Genomic DNA, 17,280 nt, shown 5'->3' on the forward strand with positions numbered 1-17,280 from the left:
TTTATTACAAGTAAATTGGGTAAGAGAGAGACAGATGAATAAGTGGTGAAGGGAAGCAGCGAGCGGCTAGTCTTCAGAAGGAACGATCTTCCCGTCCACCACCTCGTTGTTCAGCGACACCATGGAGAGATCCAAGTCAGGGTACAGGCAGGCGAATTGTTCCAGGGCAGCGTCGAATCCAGCAGCGAGAATCTGGGCGGAGCTCAGCTCAAGTTCTTCAATCTGCTTCTTGAGTCCCTCGTTCTGCTGCTTCAGCTCTTCAGCTTGTTTCTTGAGTTCTTCAATTGTTTCCCGAGCTTGAAGAAGGTCTTCAGTAACCTTCTTGGATTTCGCCTGCGCCTGGGCCAGCTGTGTGGTGATCTTCCCATTTTCCTCTTTGGCCTCGGCGAGTTTGGCCATGGTGTCGTCTCTCTCCTTCTCAACTTTCCCCAAGAAGACCTCCCGATCGGCTGACCTCTTCTCAAGGTTTTTTACCTTGGCGGCATCTGCTTTGATCAACGCCTCCAGGTCAGCCACTTTGACGCGATAAGGGACCAGCTTGCTCTCCAACTCGATCTTCTCTTGAGCTAAGAGCTGCACCTTATGGTGTAGTTCGGTGGCCTCCTTGCGTGCCACCCGGAGCTCGGTGCTCATAGCATCTTCCACTCGGGAGTGATCGATCTCGGCGAGCATTAGATTGCAGGATAACTTCTCCGCCTCAATCCTTATAGTGCGATTCTCCTCTTGGAGCGCGAAGATGTCATCCTGGAGTTTTTTGTTGGAACTCTCCACAGCTTTGGATATGATGGAGGGGAAATCCTCTGCCATCATCTTGAGTTTCGCTGAGAAGGGCTCCCACACCCTTTTTACCTCAAGGGAGAGGTCTGCTCGTGGGGGCACCGGGGGAGCTTGTTGTTGGTTCTCGCCACCACCTTCTTGAGTTGGTTGTTGAATGAGAGTTTCTTGGCGTGGTGGCGACGACGGGGATTCGATGATAATGATAGGCGAGTTGTGAGCACCTTCATCCCCGCCTGGTGCAGCATTTGCGGTTGAGGCGTTTGAAGGAGGACCCCCTCCAGCTGATACATAGGGCGTGGAGGCGCTCGGGGGGTTCTCCATAAAGTTGGGCTCGGTAGCCTCAACCACAGGAAGTGCAGCCGCCAGAGGAACTGCTTGGACTGGCGAGGTGGGAGCTGGGGGAGGAAGAAGTGTTGGAGGTGGAGCCGGCGTGGAAGGTGGTGTTGACGTTGGAAGAGGAGGTGGAGCAGGTGGTGAGGAAGGCGCCACCCTCTTCCTCTTGGTGATAAGGCCATCTTCGGTTGCCTCATCGTCTTCTTCTTCATCCTCTTTGATCACCTGAGGGGTTTTCCTCTTTGGCTTCCTGCGGATGAGCTTTTTGCGTTGTTGGGCGGGCTGGGCCTCCGAAGGAGCTGGGCCTTTAGGGGGCGATCTCCCCTGGGCAGCGGCGATCTCCACCACTGAATTTGGCACGGTCTGGGAACCCGATGCCAACCCATGGGCTCGGGCGAGCGCCCTCAACTCAGCCAGCTTTCCCTTGCCCAACATGCGGTCTGCATAATGCAAAGGTACATGGGTAAGCTCAGAGAGAAAGATAAACACATAAGTCAGTATGCAAGAAAAGCAGATAAGTGGTGCAAAAAATAAAACCAAAGTCTTGTGCACAACAGACAAGACGCCCTGCAGCAGTTAACAGAGGAATAGCACAGGGCAAAGACTTAAACGTTGAAAGCACTAACCTATACGAGCCTCGAGTTGATTTTCGAAGAACTCGAAGGAGATGAGCGCAGTGGTAAGGAAAGTAATGTTGATGTCTGCCACGCTCTTCCAAAAGAGGCACAGATCTTTGTCCAAGGCTCCCATGTTGTCGGGGCTCCTTGGCCTCCTGAAGCTCCCCTTGGATTCTTTATTTCCCTTGTTTACCCAATACAAGGGAAAGCCGTCGAGCAGCGAGGCGTCCTTGTCGTTTGGGCGCACTTGGACAAACTTGCCTTTCCAATCTTTGTAGGATTGCTGGAAGATAGAGAAGATCGACCTCCCAGCAATCCCGTTCAGACTCACCCAGAGGCGATCTCCTGGGTGCTTAGCTTCAAACAGGAAGAGGAAAACGTCCACTGACGCTGGCAATCCCAGATGTGCGCACATGATTTGAAACACCCGCACGAATGCCCAACTGTTGGGATGGAGCTGGGCGGCGGCGATGTCAAGCTCGGTGAGTAGCTCCCTTTCGAAACGAGTGAAGGGAAACCTAAGTTTCACCTTCTTGAATAAGGTGGTGTATATGAAGCAAAACAGCTCGCCGTTATTCCCTTTGTCGTCTGCGCAAACTGGCACATCGGGGGAGCAAGGTAGCACCATCATCTTCTTGTCGTGCTCCTTGTGGAACAACAGGTGGGGCTCGTCCCCTTTCTTCAATCGAAGAACTGTTCCAGCAGAGTTTACTGAGGAAGTTTCCTTCAGCAAAGTCGGGGTGGCCCATGGGTATAGCTTTTTGAAGTCTGGGGAAGGAATGGGGGCTCCTCCGGCGACCGGTGGAGTAGCCTGAGCCAGGTCAGGGCGAGAGGTTGCAAGCCTCTCAGCCTGGGAAGAAGAAGCACCAGGTGCTCGTGGTGGGTTATGTGCTTGAGACGGAGGGTTACGTGACGAGGAAGGAGGATTCGCGGTGGTCTTTGTTCGAGCCATCGCAGGAACTGCAAAGGAAAAAGGAAAAAAAAGGTGAGCAGGGTTCGCAGAGGCTGACTCGATCGTGAAGGAAGGATGAAGAAACGAATGAACGAAGGTTCGTTGTAATGGAGACGAAGCCCTAAGTTACGAGAAGGGAGAAACAGAAGAAACAGCCCACAGCGTATGCACCAGACAGTTAATGGATGATGTGAATCGGTTAAAATGCAGGAAAACTCAGCAGAAGAAGTAAAGGGAGTACCTTTTTATGATCGGAAGAACGATGAAGGAAGTTGAGAATCCAGAAGGTTGAAGAGCGTCGTGGGTTTTTGCAGAAGAAGCTTGAAGCGTTTGAGAAAGCAAAGAAGTGATGGAACAGTAGAAGTGAAATGGGTTTAAGGGTTTTTCGAATGGGTTTTGGAAGCGCAAACGACAACTGAAGGCAACCGTTGATGAGGCCACGTGTCGAGCGATTAGAAGAATGTTTGGTGGAGCGTCAGGAAAGCAGAAAGTACAAACGTTTGGAATTCTGCGCCAGCGCCACGTAGATCGGCAATGACGTGACTCCTTCAGTCTTTTCGCTGGACAAGTCTTCGCTTAAGACTGGGGGGCTTGTGTACCGCCCTGGTAGTCGGAAGTAATGACGTGGCATCAAGCTACTGTATAGGCGTGTTGGATGAGACACCTGGTTGGCAGAAGGGAAGGAGGTCGGGGGGTTTGCGTAGTCGCCAGTTATTAAGTTAGCATGCTCCGATCTCCATCATACCTATACCGGCGGTCACCGAGTTGAAGGTGAAGTCGCCAGAATGTGAATCCAGGCGACCAAGTGATTAAAGATCGCCGAAACAAGGACATCGCCGAAGATGAAGGCAGATGGTCATTCCCCAGCTGGCCAGAGGATGAAGCTCGGGAGATAGCACACTTGAACATACACGGTGAAGCAGGTAACGCAGATTATGAAGGCGGCCGGCGAGACCACAGGGAAGGTGTGTACGAAGGCACCCGAACTCGCCACCCAGAAGAGATCGCGCTCCAAGGCATCTATGCACTGAGTATATCATGCATAAGTAACTTAGCCAAAAGAAGAGTCAGAAGTAGCGCCCAAGTCAAGGATGCTCCAGATGATGGCACGTGTACAGCTGGATACGAGCCACGTGTCCAGATGTGTAACTGCCAGGAGAGAGAAAGTGCCCAAGTATATAAGAGTTCCCAACGAACTTCTGAGGTACGCACGTTCAGATTGTTTCTTTACGCTTGCAAGTCTTGAGTATACTGAGAGAGAACTGGTCACGGTTCCTTAGAGTTCTTGAGTTTTACTCTTGAGTAATTGGTGGTTCAGTCGCTGACTTGGGCATCGGAGCGCGATCGACCGCAGCGGCGCCGTTTCGTCTTTTGCAGGTTCTTGAGGTGGATCGCGGTGAAGGACGGAGGCAAACACGGCGCATACGTCGATCCAAGTTTGACGAGGCAAAGCTCCAGCGTTTTGGTCAACAGGCAGGATCAGGTTGCATGTACATCATCAACTACATCGTAATCTTTATTAATTATCTTTGGTATGAATGAACAGGGGTCACCATTTTCAATATCATCTATGGTCTCCCCTTTTTTTTGCCGTGTAAAACGACATACCAATGTTCTGACGTAGGATCTTTCACGTAGAAAACTTGAGATGCTTGTTGAACCATTATAAATGGCTCATCTCGATACCCTATCTTTCGAAAGTCCACTAGTGTGAATCCTGAATCATCAATTTTAACCCCACTTTTATTGTCAACCCATTTACACTTGAAAATTGGAACGGAAAACTTAGTGTAGTCAATCTCCCATATCTCTTCTATAAACCCATAGTATGTCATTGATCCAAGTACTGGATTTGTATCTTTCGAAGTCGAAAGCTGCATTGACTCGGCTTCAAGAGTAACACTAGAATTTTGAACTGTACTATTTTCATCCATGGACTTCGTGTAAAATATACAATTATTCACTTCGTACGTTGTACATGAGATGACATCAAACTTCAATCCAACAGCCAACCAGATCAAGGTCTCTGATGCCGTTGAATCCTTGAACACCTCGTCTTTAAACCAAGGCATGAAAGTTCTATTATGTTCCATCAAGACCCATTTCTCTGCTTGTCTTGGGTTATTTTCCTTCACAATGGCTTTATGAGCATCTATGTATGGTACAACTTCATCTGTGTTATTCAATATGTACAAATGTGCTTGCAAGACTTCTGATCGAGATTTGCTTACAATATTCACTCCACGTAAACATTTACTTGTAGAACGCCTGTGGTGCCATGAATTAGCTGGAACACCTATTGGATTTGCTTTTGTCATGTACTCTGAACAAAACTCAATACTTTCTTCAGTTATGTACCTTTCAATCATTGAAGCCTCTGGACGATAATGATTTTTCACATAACCTTTCAAAATTTTCATATACCGCTCTACAGGATACATCCATCTTAAGTACACTGGTCCACACAATCTAACCTCTCTTACCAGATGCACAACTAGATGAACCATGATGTCAAAAAAAGACGAAGGAAAAAACATCTCCAATTCACACAAGATAACAACAATTTCATTTTGAAGTTCATCTAGTTTTGAGGGATCAATGACTTTACAACAGATGGAAGAGAAGAATGAGCACAAACGGGTTATGGTATGTCTAACATTTTTTGGTAAGATCCCACGGATAGCTTCCGGCAACAACTGTTGCATCAAGATGTGACAATCATGAGACTTCAACCCAATTAACTTCAAATCTTGCATTGACACTAGGCTCTTCACATTTGAGGAATGTCCTTGTGGCACTTTCACACCTTTTAGACATTGACAAAAACTAATTTTTTCATCTTTTGACATTGTGTAACAGGCTGGGGGCAAATATGTACGCTTACCCATTTCTATGGGTGCCAACTCGTCGCGTATGTTCATCTCAATCAAATCTAAACGAGCATTTAGACCATCCTTCGTCTTCCCGTTAATGTTAAGAAGTGTACCAATTAAGCTATCACACACATTCTTCTCAACATGCATTACATCTATACAATGTCTGACTTCTAACCTCGACCAATACGGAAGATCAAAGAAGATTGATTTCTTCTTCCAAATATTTGTCATAGATGACTTTTTTTTTTACTTACCGAAGGTGTGGTCTATGTTATTTACCTTTTCGTAAACCTCAACACCGGTTAATGGAGTTGGTGGACCACTACCCTCTTGGTGTCCATTAAAGGCTTTTTTCAACCTCCGGTAAGGATGATGACTTCTAAGAAACCTCCGATGCCGAAGATATAGTGTTTTCCTTCCATGTTTCAATTGTTGAGAAGCAGTGTCTTCTTCGCATATTGGACACGCTTTGTGACCCTTAACACTATAACCTGATAAGTTACCATATGCCAGAAAGTCATTGATGGTGCAAAATAACATGGCATGAAGCTTGAAAGTTTCATTAGCAAATCCGTCAAATACTTCGACACCCTGGTCCCACATTAACTTCAAATCTTCAATTAGGGGACTTAGATAAACATCAATATCATTCCCTGGTTGTTTCGGACCGGATATCATCATAGACAATGAATGATGCGAAAACGAAAACGAAAACGAATGAGTGAAACTGAAACTTACAAAATGCAGAGAGAAGAAACTGAACTGAGCGCAAAACGTTGAAACGAAGAGCGGAGAAGAGGAAAGTGAAACTGAAAGTGAAACTAGTGGCGCGCTTCAAATTTTTAGGGTAAAATTGTTTTACAAATGCGGTTGTAGGGTAAGACCGCATTTGTAAATCAATTCAAATGATTTACAAATGCGATCTTTAATATGACCGCATTTGTAAATCAATTCAGAACATGAAATTTGCCCTATATCTTATTTTCAAAGTCTTTTGTAGGAAAAAGTGGTATAAGGGACCATCATGCTAAACAATTTCCACATTTATTGATTTACGTCATCATGCTTCCATTTTTTTCCAAGTCTTTTCCGAGTCTTTCTGTTTTCTTTGTTCGTGATAGAATGGGCAATGCACTTCGTACAAATTTCCACACATGGAATGGGATTGCTCATGTCTTTTCAAAGTTTTTTTTTTTTAAATAGTATAAACCATGTTAGTATAAACCATCTAAATAAAATAATGTTCACATAAAATAGTATAAACATAAAAAAAAAATGAGAGTAAAATGAGACTTGTAAACATAGATTGTTTATATTTTATTTTAAATATATTACTAAAAAATTATTAAATAAAAAATAATTTTATAGAGTAAAAATAATTAATTCTTATATTAATTAAATTAAATTTTATTTTAAAGATAAAAAAATTATTAGTATTTAAATTATTTTTATTAATGATAAATAATTTTTAAATTGATATCTGTACCGCCCTGGTGGTCGGGTGTGATGACGTGGCATCCTCCTACAGTATAGGCGTGTTGACAAGGCGCCAGGTTGGCAGAAGGGAAGGAAGTTGGGGGGCTCGTGTAGTCGCCAGTTGTTATATTGGCGTGTTCCGATCGCCAGGTGGAAGATGAAGTCGCCAGATGTAGATTCAGGCGACCTAGTCATTGGAGATCGCCAGAGCGAGCACATCGCCGAAGATGAAGGAGAAGCAGATTGTGAAGGCGGCCGGCGAGACCACAGGGAAGGTGTATGAAGGCCCCTAACTCGCCAGTTCCAGTAGAGATCGCACTCCTAAGTTAGCTATGCACTGGGCAGTACCATGCCTAAGTAACTTAGCCAAAATGAGAGTAGAAGCAGCGCCAAGTCAAGGAGCCTCCAGATGATGGCACGTGTACAGTTGGATGCGAGCCACGTGTCCAAGTCTGTAACTGCCAGGAGAGAGAAAGCTACCAGGTATATAAGAGTTCTTAACAAACTTTCTGAGGTACGCACGTTCAGTTCATACACTTTACGCTTGCGAGTGATAGAGTTGACTGTGAGAGAGGATTTGCACGGTTCTTGTTCTTAGTATTTGGTGATACCGTCACTGACTTGAGCGTTGGAGTGCGATCGGCCGCAGCGGCGCCGTACTGTTTCTTTGCAGGTTCTTGAGGTAGATCCCGGAGAGGAACGAAGGTGAGAAGCGGTGTGCACGTCGATCCTTTGACGAGGCAGTTTCCAGCGTTCCGGTCAACAGGCAGGATCAATATCTAATTAGTTATTAAGATTTTTAGTTACTAATTATTTAAATTATAAAATTGATAACTAAAATTTTAGTAATTATTTAGATATTAATTTAAAAATTATTTATTAATAATAGAAATTAATTTAGATAATGTTTTAATTTATGAAATAGTATTGAATTTAATAAATATAGTAATTAATTATTTTTTTATTTTAAAAATAATTTTATTTAATAATTTTTTTAATGATATTTATTTTTGAAGTTTTATTATTAATAAGTTATAAAAACCATTTTAGTAAGAGAAATAAGAATTATAAGCAGAAGAGGGTGTCCCTGGACAAGTGTTTTCCACCACTGTCTTCAATTGCACTTTCCAATTGCATCTTGCTCTCTACCTGCAAAAAACTTAAGTTATTATTATATTATTATATATTTATATAACTTAATATTAAGATTTTTGTTTTGTTTGTAATTTTTGTGTTAATTGAGTGCTTTTAATGGAGGGTACAGAAATTGAGTATTAGCAACTTCGCCATATTTTTTTTCATCAGCAAAGAATGACTTTAACTTATATATTACAAAACTAAAATTTTAAACTTATAAATTTTGGCAGTTTGTACCGTCCCGTATCCGGGCGTTGACAAAGTCAAGGTCAAAGTCAACGTCAAGAGTCAAGGTCAACACAAGGCGTCGCCTGAGTGAAGAGACGCCACGTACCAATGTCGCCAAGGCAAGGCGTCGCCTAGGTGAAGGCGTCGCCCAACCAGGGCGTCGCCAAGATCAAATATTACTAAGGCAAGGCAATCACAGTGTGGTTCCCCGATACCCATGGGTAGGAAAGACCATGGAGGGAGCGACACCGTGGGAAGGCCTCAGGTCCCGATGATCCGGGAGAGTGATAAAGAGAAGAGAAAGGTGGCTTCAAGGCCATAGTAACAACACCAGTGTAGGGCAGCCTGACATGTGAAGTACCCCTGCCGCCCCAGAGACGCCTTTGGGACAGATACGACTCAAGAGGAAGGTCACGCCCAGGGTAGCCGGGTGCAGGGTACGAGAGGAAGGCAGATACGCTCTCAAAGTGAGTGACTAGATGATTGGGGGCATGAGTTGGCACCCAAAAAGTCACCCCTTGCGCAGTAGCACTCCCAAGCAGGGGGACTCACACGTAGAAACGTCCCCGGATGGGGCCATGGCGCTGTGAGGCCCTCCACGAGTACGACAGCCAGGTCAGAATGGAAACACCCTTTAGCCAGGTATCAGGTAATTAAAGTCATTTAGTACAGTTTCTGTTTCGAGCGTTTAAGGTACTATAAAGGCTCCCAAGCGTTTCAACGTCTTAAATGCGCTACGTTTTCTAATTAGACACGCTGATTGAGTGCGTTACGTTTGTGATTAAAAGCGCTTTAAGGCACTTTAAATGCTTGGGTAGTTTAAATAGTGTTGAGATTGTTGGGAACGGGGTTCGAACTTTTGGCAAATTTTTCCAGAATATACTCTAGTTGCTTGCTCGAAGTCGTGAGGCTACGCACAAGGGACTGGAGAAAGGTTGTTTGCCAGAGCGAGAAAATATACACAATACAGAGTTCTTTTTACCACCTTCGGAGTGCCATACGCGGTGCTCAGATACGGAGGTGCACAGTTTTAGTGTTTCTTGCTGGCTGACTTGAGCATCGGAGTGCAAACAGTCGCTAGGGCGCCCTTTTGTCCTCTTTTTGCAGGAATCCACAGGTAACCAGTGGGAAGAAGTCCCTAGCTGACGGTTGAGGTCGCGCACAAAGACGTCCCAGGTCAACCGGACGGAACATTTGGCACCCACCGTGGGGCCGATATAAAACATCAGTCCCATCACAAGTTTGAGAAGATCTACCAAGTTACAGTAACGTTTGGGGAGGTTGGAGCGACAATGGCCCCCACCAGACGAGGTACAGCACGCGCGGCCCCAGCAGAACTATCCATGCAACAGATCCTGGAGATAATGCTGGGGCTGCAGGAGGATTTGGCGGAGTCGAAGCTGGAACAGGAACGCATGTAGGCAGATCTCGAAATCTCGCATGAGAGGAATGAAGAGCTCCGCCGCGTAAATGAGGAGTTGCGCCGGGGTCTGAGGAATGATCGGGGGCAACGTGGACATGACGAGATGGAGAACCACTCCCCACCAAGGGAGTTTTCCACTCCCTTCTCGCAGGAGATTCTGGATGCAGTGATCCCGAACACGTTCACGGGGCCCAAGGTGATCTTCACCGTGATGGAGGACCCTGAGACGCACCTTGCTGCATTTCACACACAGATGGTCCTGGTAGGCGGTTCCGACGCCGCCAAGTGCAAGCTCTTTATGAGCACCTTGACCGGGATGGCTATGGACTGGTTCATCAGCCTCTCGGACGGTCATATCACATCTTTCCGGCAATTGTCACGATTGTTCAGGGAACAATACTTAGCAAACAAGGCCCCGCCGCCGGTCTCCTACGATTTGTTTGATGTGAAACAGTATCAAGGGGAGACCCTGAAGGAGTACATCAATCGCTTCGGGGCCCAGGTAGTGAAGGTTGGTACGACAGAGGAACCTATGATCGTGTACGCGTTCGTGAAAGGCGTATGCCCCGGTCCTTTTGGAGAATCCATCATTCGCAACCGCCCTAGGACTTTTGCTGAGCTACGGCGTCGGGCGGTAGAACATATTGCTTCTGAAGGGGAGGTGTGCGTGAAGCGCACCAGCGTCGTACCCTCATGCCCGAGGGGACCGGCGCGAGCACAACCCGCCAGGCTCAATGAGACCACGACGGGAAGAAAGAAACCAGATGGGAGACGCCCCTACGAGGCCAGAAAGCCCCAGCCCCGGGGCCCAGCGGGAGGCGATCGCCCGACCAGAGAAAGAACGAGGCCGTCGAGATACAATTTTGTGGTGGATTTGAAGGACCTGATCGCCGTGCCTAATATAGCTGAGAGACTGAGGCGACCGGCGAAGTCCGATAAGGTGTTGGGGCCTCGGAAAGACTCCTGGTGTGAGTTCCACGAGGCTTTCGGTCACCACATTGATAACTGCCTGTCGTTTGGGTACCAGCTGGATGAGTTGGTGAGAACCGGGTTTTTGAAAGATTATGTTGCGGAGCCCACAACGACCGCCACCTTGCCGCCGCCGGCGGAAGAACCAGCACACGAGACGCCGGTTCTCGGCGAGGTCTATACCATAGCTGGAGGATTTTCCGGCGGAGGACCCACCGCCTCCCAGCGAAAGAAATACGCGAGGGGGGTCAACTCGATCGAAGAAAGGATCTCGGGTGAGCCGTGGGAGTCGGACCTCGTATTCACGAGAGGGGACCTCCGAGACGTGGTGCCGCACGACAATGACCCCGTTGTCATTTCGGTAGTCACAGCTGGAAGAAAGGTGCAAAGAGTTCTTGTCGACCAGGGAAGTTCAGCAGACGTCATGTTCTGGTCGACATTTAATAAGTTACGGTTGTCCCCCGACCTGTTGAGGCCCTACACAGGGTGCCTGTATGGGTTTGCGGATAACCAGGTGGAAGTCCGAGGCTACCTGGAGTTGAGGACTACGTTCACGGATGGAAAGGCCTCACGTACCGAAAGCATCCGGTACCTGGTCGTGAACGCCCACTCCGCCTACAATATTTTGCTCGGCAGGCCGGCGTTGAACCGTTTGAACGCAGTGTCCTCCACACGCCACATGAAGATGAAGCTGCCGGACCTCAGTGGCAAGGTGATAGTCATCAAGTCAGATCAGGAGGAGGCCAGGAAATGCTATGAGAACAGCCTGAAAATGAAGAGAGGCATGTTCATGGTATATGAGCGTCTGCCGAGTGCAGACACGACGATGATTGAGGCGACGCCCGCTGGGTTGACACCTAACGAGGCCATACCCGCGAGGGCGACGCCCGAAGCAGATGCACCCATGGAAGAAGGCCCTGAAGACGCGGCGCCCGTGGAAGAGGCGGCGCCCGTCGAGGATGATGGCAGGGAACAGCCAGCGGCTAACGCCGTGGAGAGGGAGATTGGCGGCAAAACGTTTAAGCTAGGAAGTTTGCTGAGCCCAGAAGAACAGGAAGGGATGGCAGAGGTGATTTCACGCCATTTGGATGCTTTCGCATGGTCTGCCTCGGATATGCCCGGCATCGACCCTGATTTCTTGTGTCATCATCTCAGCATGGACGCCACGGTCCGCCCTGTGCGCCAAAGAAGGAGAAAGTTTAATGAAGAAAGGCAGCTGGTGGTAAAGGAGGAAACGCAGAAGCTGTTGAGTGCTGGCCACATCAGGGAGATTCAATACCCCGAGTGGCTAGCCAACGTCGTATTGGTGAAGAAGGCGAATGGGAAATGGAGGATGTGCGTGGACTTCACGGACCTAAACAAGGCGTGCCCGAAGGACTCGTACCCACTACCTAGCATCGACGCGTTGGTGGATAGTGCATCCGGCAGCAAGGTGCTTAGCTTCCTGGACGCATTCTCAGGGTACAACCAAATCAAGATGCACCCGAGAGATGAGAGTAAAACTGCATTCATGACTGAGACTTGCAGTTACTGTTATAAGGTGATGCCTTTTGGGCTGAAAAACGCGGGCGCCATGTACCAAAGGTTAATGGACAAGGTCCTGGCGTCCATGCTAGGGAGGAATGTGTACGCCTACGTAGATGATATGGTGGTGGCGTCGCAGGATAGGGCACAGCACATGGCAGACCTGGAGGAGTTGTTCGTCACAATATCCAAGTACCGCCTCAAGCTAAACCCTAAAAAGTGTGTCTTCGGAGTAGAGGCCGGTAACTTCTTGGGTTTTATGCTCACAGAGAGGGGGATAGAGGCGAACCCCGACAAATGCGCAGCGATTATTGCCATGCGAAGCCCGACGTCGGTGAAGGAAGTGCAACAGCTGACAGGCCGGATGGCGGCACTCTCAAGGTTTGTTTCCGCCGGGGGAGAGAAGGGGCACCCATATTTCCAGTGCCTCAAGAGAAACAGTCGCTTTGCATGGACTGACGAATGCGAAGCGGCTTTCATTAAGTTAAAGGAGTACCTGGCGACGCCACCGGTCCTCTGCAAACCGGTAACAGGCGTGCCCCTCCAGCTATATTTTACTGTAACGGAGCGGGCTATCAGCTCTGTGTTAGTCCAGGAGCAGAACCAGAGTCAAAAACCCATCTATTTCGTGAGCAAGGCATTACAAGGAGCTGAGACGAGATACCAAGCGCTGGAGAAGGCAACGTTAGCGATGGTGTTTTCAGCCAGGAGGCTCCGTCATTACTTCCACAGCTTCACGCTCCATTGCGCCAGTTTGCTCACAGCAGCGGGCCTTCAAGTCCTTTTGAAATTTTTCGTAAGCTTCGACTATGTCTTGAAGGCTCGTTACCTGAACTTTGAGGGCGACTTCCCGAGCGTAGAAGTCGGTCTGGAGCTCCAACGCCTCTGCTAGTTGCCCCTCAGCCTCTGCTTTGGACTCTTGCGCCTGCTTCAGGGAGGTTTGGTAAGCTTCATTCTGGCGTCCCAATGTTTTCTTTTCCTCCAGGGCAATTACCCTTGTTTCCAAGGCCTGGAGGGTATGGGTTTGCAAAGCAGCGTTTCTGGCCTGGGCGCGCCATTCAAGGGCCACCGCCAAGAAGGCCCCTAAGTAGAAGGGCATGCCCTCCTTCCTGTCGGAACCTTCTGGCATCGTTCCACCGCTGAAGCCCCTCATCAGATGCATGATTGGAGGAGGGATGGCGATGAGATCGGGGGCGGCAGCGACGGGAGCAGGGGAAGCAGAGACTTCTGCCGGTGGCGGAGGCGAGGCAGATTCGGCACCTTCGCCCCCTTCCTCTTGGACTGTTGTGGGGGGAAGTGAGGTCGCACTGGGAGGGTTATCCATGGAGGAGTCCCCTCCCTGGGGCGACGCCTCTGGCAGAAGGGGAACCCTCGCAGATTTCCTCCTCTTGAAGGGTGCCACACCTTCCGAGTCCTCATCATCCGATATAATCTCCAAGACCCGTTTCCCTTTGTCAAGGGGGGTTGGAGCCGGTGACGAGGCCACGGCCAGAGGAACGGCGGCGATGGGCAGAGGAGAGCTGGGAGTCTGAAGCGTCTCGGGGCTATGTGGGGACGATGGAGATAAGCCTAGTGGGGTTTCGGTGGTGATCGGTGGTGGCGGTGGCAGAGTTGATGGGGGGATCGGATCAGCAGCAGGGGCGGAGGAGGCGCCTGCCTTGGCAGCACGAGCCTCCTTCATCGCTTTCGCCAGCATCATCCTTTTGGAGGCGTCCATCACCGATCCTACATCCAGATAAACCAAGCAGCAGAAATCAAGGCCAAAGCAACTATACAAAACCACAAAGCGCATAGATGCGTGAGATGCAAGTAACATGGCACCATGGAAAACAGGGGGAAGAGGCTGTGGGAACAAACATCCGGTAGCAAGGTGTTCACAACAAAAAAGGATGAGGGGAGAGTCTCCTTACCAAAGTATGTGGTCAGGGCGTGAGCATTGTATTCGCTAGCAACAAGCTTCAATGTATCAAAAACGATCCCCAGCCCAACCAAGGCCTTGCTTACCTCCCTATCAGCAAGAGATAGCTCTTCCAGGGCTTTGGCCCTAAGCAGCTTAGGGCGCTCCGTCCAATAAAGGGGGAAGCCGTCCAAGGCTGTGGGGTCGTGCTTGGCGCTGCACACTTTAAAGAATTTCCCTTTCCAGTTTTTGTAAGAGTTTTGGAAGAGGGAGAGGAGGATCCTACCCGCGATCCCGGAAAAGCTTACCCATAAGCTTTTCCCCTGCTTCTTCACTTCAAAGAAATGTAGGAAAACGTCTACGGAGGGAAGGATGCCCAGGTGCCCGCAGAGAATTTGAAAACCCCTTACAAATGCCCAGCTGTTGGGGTGGAGCTGGGCGGGGGCAGTGTTAATTTCGGTGAGGAGTTCCCTTTCAAAGGGGGTAAATGGGAGACGCACCCCTACGCGTTTAAACACCGTCTGGTACATAAAGAAGAAAGGGTTCCCCTTTCTAGGTCTGTCGTCCACGCAGACAGGTTCCCCAGGCCTGCCGGGACGGACGGATATGTGAGCGTCGTGAGTGCGGCAGAAAGTGTTAAAGTTATACAAGTGGGGATCCCCACGATGAGCTTCCAGGTCCTGGAAGGTAGTCAGGCTGGTAAACTCGTTCAAGAGCTCGTCGGGGGCCCATGGGTAGTAGGCTTTGTAGTTGGACTTGGGGGTCTTGGGGGAGGAATCAGACTCCGCGTTCGTGCGCGTCATGGTGTGAATAAATAGCTGGAGAAAGAAGAGAGGAAAAAGGTTTTAACAAGTGTAGCCAAGACAGGAAAGGGAGTGAACCCCAGGAAACACCACCCACGCGAGAAAACCCAGAAAGAAGGAGAAGGGAACAGAGAAGGAAGGAGAAGCGGAAGAACGCAGTAGTGCATAAATCTCAACAGTCCCAGGCAGTTCAATAAATCATGCAATGCGACGAAAGGGAAGAGTCGTGGATATGCAAAAATCATACCTTTGCTGTCAAAGTGAAGGAAGAAGGAGAGCACGGGAGGGAGAGAGCAGAAATTGCAGAGAAAGGGGTTGAAGACGATGAACAGTGCAGAGACGCAGAGGGAATGAATGTAACAGTGGGGTGAGCGCGGGGTTTGGGGTAACTTGAACGTTACATTTGCAACCTAAGAGGCGCTAACTAGGAGCCCCGTGAGATCGTGCCACGTGTCGAAGGATCAATCGCCCAGGGGGAACGCAAGGGTCTCTAGAGGCTGGCCGTACGATGAGCCACGTGGCGCGCGATTAAGGGTAGCCTCAAAAGGTGTTATTTTCCCCGTTTCAGAGGATGTCCAATCAGTCATTAAGAGCGCTCCTATGGTTCAGAGAGTGTCACGTCAATAATTCGAGAATTGTTGAGTCAGCAGGGAATGACAGGTCATCAGGGTGGCACGTGGACGGCGTGGGCGAGGCCTTAGTCTTTGCGCTGACGACAAGTCTTCGGCTTAAGACTGGGGGGCTTGTGTACCGTCCCGTATCCGGGCGTTGACAAAGTCAAGGTCAAAGTCAACGTCAGGAGTCAAGGTCAACACAAGGCGTCGCCTGAGTGAAGAGACGCCACGTACCAGTGTCGCCAAGTGATGAGAATCAAATAAAGGAGGCTTTTATTAATGGAGGAAGAGGACATCCACCCTCACATTTGAAGTTCTTCCTTCTAGTCTTCTCAAAATTAAAAGAAGAAATAAAATAAAGATGAGGCCCAAGCCCAAAGCCCAAGCCCAAGCCCAAGAAGGCCAAAGCCCAAAGAGCCCAAGTCCATCCCATGAGGGGCAAGGCCAAGCTTTGAAATACTCTTGTATAGTTTTAGGAGGTTTGGTTATTAAATAAAGGTGTGTGAAAATGTAAAATAAAGTCACATTGTCCATGTGACTTAGGAGAGTGGTGTAGGTGTAGTTTTTGGGAGGTGTCATAGTAGAAAAAGGTCACACCTCCCATGTGACTTGTTTTTGGTGGGAATTTCAAATGAGTTTATTTGAAATTTCCCACCTATTTTTCAGCACCTTAGGCTATAAATAGAGGTGCTTCCTTTGTAAAATTGAGATTTGAATTCATCTAAAGAAACTATACTCAAAATTGGAGTGAGCATTTGGAGAGCTTTTGAGCTTCTACTCTAGTCTTATCTTGAAGGACCATGGTTTCCTCAAGTGGCGGCTTCCACACTCATCTAGGAGCATCCATACTTCTAGTGGCGTGATCATCCAACCTATCTTCCATCTTCATGAGCATTCTCTTCTCCTTCCTTTCTTCTCTTTCAATTACTCTTGTTGTCTTGTGTTCTTGAGCATTTTTTGGTTCGGCTGTCCTTAATTTTCCAGCACCTATGTTTTGGTTTTCTAAATTCTGTTCGGTACATTTGTTTGTGTTTTAATTCTGTTCGGTCTTCTCTTTTATAATTCCTTTGTTGATTCAATTTGACAATATTTGGTTCATCCAAATGAGTTTGGGAATTGGTACTTGTTTTGGTGAGTTCTTGACTTAGAACCATGATCCAACTTCTAAGAAAGTGCCTCTTTATTTTCCAGCTCAAGGTGATTCCTCAAAGTGTCAAGAATCTTGTTCTATGTGGCTATTGGAATCACATCACCAAGGCAAGGCGTCGCCTAGGTGAAGGCGTCGCCCAACCAGGGCGTCGCCAAGATCAAATATTACTAAGGCAAGGCAATCACAGTGTGGTTCCCCGATACCCATGGGTAGGAAAGACCATGGAGGGAGCGACGCCGTGGGAAGGCCTCAGGTCCCGATGATCCGGGAGAGTGATAAAGAGAAGAGAAAGGTGGCTTCAAGGCCATAGTAACAACACCAGTGTAGGGCAGCCTGACTTGTGAAGTACCCCTGCCGCCCCAGAGACGCCTTTGGGACAGATACGACTCAAGAGGAAGGTCACGCCCAGGGTAGCCGGGTGCAGGGTACGAGAGGAAGGCAGATACGCTCTCAAAGTGAGTGACTAGATGATTGGGGGCATGAGTTGGCACCCAAAAAGTCACC

The sequence above is a fragment of the Phaseolus vulgaris genome, chromosome 4 (assembly GCF_051622355.1).
Source record: "Phaseolus vulgaris cultivar YP4 chromosome 4, ASM5162235v1, whole genome shotgun sequence".
Lineage (NCBI taxonomy): Eukaryota > Viridiplantae > Streptophyta > Magnoliopsida > Fabales > Fabaceae > Phaseolus > Phaseolus vulgaris.